Below are 2,965 nucleotides of genomic sequence, written 5' to 3'. Positions count from 1 at the left end.
GATTCGGTGACTGGGGTAATCGGGATGGGTGTGTCAGAGGCAGTGCGGTTGGCGCAGGATAGAGCAGGGTTTAGGGCTGTTGTGCATAGGGTTGCTATGAGTCGAAAACGACTCGATGGCACATAACAACAACAACAACACATAAAAAGTAAGTAAATATTGTTATTGCTGTGATGTAAAAAATACACAAAAATCATTTTCATGATCCAATGCTTAGAAATTTTTACCTTGATATTATAGCAATTTTTCACTGAAAAACAAATGCACACAGCAAAAAATGTAAATAACACTGAAAAGTGAGCATCTTCACTCCAAACCCGTATTTGGATTTGACCAAATGTCAGGATATAACATTTTTTTCTTGTTCAATCTACATAAGGAACAGATCATTTGGGAGGCTGGGCTTTATGAGGAGGAACGTGGCATCAGGATTGGAGGAAAACTCTTCAACAACTCTGATAAGCAGATGACACAACCTTGCTTGCTGAAACTGAGGAAGACCTGAAGTACTTGCTGCAGATAGTCAAAGACTGTAGTCTTTAATACATATTGAAGTTCAATATCAAGAACACAAAGATTATCATCACTTGCAGCATCATGATAGAAAAGAGATTGAGAATGTTGACCATTTCAGCTTGCTTGGCTCCACAATCATCACGTTTGGCACCTGCAGTTAGAAAATCAAAAGATTAATTACACTAGGAAAATCTGTTGTCAGGGACCTCTCCAGAGTATCAAGAAGCAACAATGTCAGTCTAGAGACCAAGGTGTGCCTGATCCAGGTCATATTCTTTGCAATTACATGCTATGCATCAGAGAGTTGGACAAAGACTAAGGATGACAGAAGAACTAATGCCTTTGAGTTGTGATGCTGGAGTAGAATATTGAACATACCATTGACTGCCAAGAGAACAAACAAATCTGTCTTGGAGAGGGTGAAACCAAGTTTCTCTTTGGAGGCTAGGATTTTGAAGCTCCCTCTCAAATACTTTGGGCAAGTGGCCAGGAGGGACCAATCCTTGGAGAAGGACATCATGCTTGGAAGGGTGGAGAGACAGCACATGAAAGGAAGATCCCCAGATGAGATGGATTGACACAGTAACTATGATAATGGGAGTAGGTGTGCCAGAGTCAGTAAGACTGGCTCAGGATAGGGCAGGCTCTATATCTGTTGTACATAGGGTCGGTATGAGTTGTAGACAACTTGATGGCACGTAACAACAAGAAAAATAGCAATGCAACCACAAGAAAACAAAGATCCCCACCACTGGGCAAATTGACAGCATCATGGTAGCTGGAGAAAAGATTGAGGTTATTAAAAACTTCAGCTTGATCAAATCCATAATCAACAATCTTGGTATAGCAGTTAGGAAATGAAAACATTAGTTGTTTTAGGAAAGTCTGCAATCAAGGACCTCTCCAGTGTTCTAAAGAGCAACCATTCCAGTCTAGATATTAAGATGCACCTGATCCAGGCCATGGTCTTCTCAATTGCTTGCTATGGCTCTGAGAGATAGTCAATGACTAAGGATGTCAGGAGAAAAATCTATACCTTTGAGTTGTTGTGTTGGAAAAGAGTCTTAAACATGCCATGAACTGCCAAGAGAACAAATAGGTCTATCCTAGGGATAGTGAAAGCAGGTTGCTCCTTGGAGGCAAGCAGTTTGAAACTCTTTATCACATGCTTTGGGCATGTTTCAAGGAGAAGGGCATCATGTTTGGAAGGGTAGAGGATCAGTACAGGAGAGGAAGACCCTGGAGGAGATGGATTGACACAGTGACTGTGGTAATGGGATCAAGTGTGTCAGACACAACGAGATTGGATCAGGATAGGACAGATTTCAGAGATATTGTACACAGTGTTGCTTTGAGTCATAGTATATAAGAACAACAAATGCAACTATTTCTCATATTCATGGTTCTGGAAGTTAGTTGGGCTCAGCTAGTTGACTGTATCACATTCTTTTATGTGGTGGCAATCACACCAGGATGGGACTTATCTAAGACTCAATTGGGCTGGTGTATCATGATGACTTCTTCATATAGTTGGCCTGTTAACCCTGGCTGTTGATTGAGAGGCCAGTTAGAACTGAAAACCAAAGCGCCTACATGTAACTTGCATATAATCCCTTCAGATGACTTATACTGCTTATCATAAAGGCTGGATTTTGAGAAGTAGCATATCCAAACAAACATTTCATCAGATAGGAAGAGGAAACTGTTAGTCTTGTAAGGCTTCAGCCCAGAAACTAGCAAAGCATCATTTCCTCCATATTCTGTTGGTTAAAGCAGTCACAGTCCAGCCCAGACTCAAAGATAGAGATCCATTTCTCAATAAGGGAGAGTCAAAGAATTTCTGGCCATCTCTGATTAACCATGGATGCTATCAAATAAAGCTCAGTGGCTTAACACAATGACAGTGTATTTCTCACAGTCTACTGTGAATTAAATAATGTTGGTTCTGAGTCTGAGCCATGACTCAAATCCAAGCTGCTTCCATGCAGCATCTGCAGCATTCCAGAGCTCTGATTCCAACTGCATGAACAGTGGTAAAGAAAGGATCCATATTCACATGTAATCGCTTTGATCCTGACATGGCACTTTTTTTTAAGTGGCACATTCTTCTACCCTTATTCCCACTGGGACGATCACTTCTACTAGGAAAGTTGGCAAATATTGTTGTCTCATATAAAAACATAAATGGTAACACTTAGACACTTTCCCACAATTTACTCACTTACTTAATAATATATTTTGGAAAATACTCTACAATTAGACTGCATATTTCTTTGAAGGTTGTCACGCAATTCATTGCATGGATATACCAGAACTCTTTTCATCAGTCCTCTATTGATGAACACCTAGGCTATTTACAGTTATTTGCTCTAATAATGTATAGCCTTGTACATACTTTTTGCTTACATATGTTAGGGAGCTCCAGTGGTATAATCTACAGAGAGCTGCA

The sequence above is a fragment of the Elephantulus edwardii genome, unplaced genomic scaffold (genome assembly GCF_000299155.1).
Source record: "Elephantulus edwardii isolate Elephantulus edwardi_28Jun2011 unplaced genomic scaffold, EleEdw1.0 scaffold00044, whole genome shotgun sequence".
In the NCBI taxonomy this organism is placed as follows: domain Eukaryota; kingdom Metazoa; phylum Chordata; class Mammalia; order Macroscelidea; family Macroscelididae; genus Elephantulus; species Elephantulus edwardii.
The sequence above is the reverse complement of the archived record's forward strand: the minus strand, read 5'-3'. Positions refer to the sequence as shown.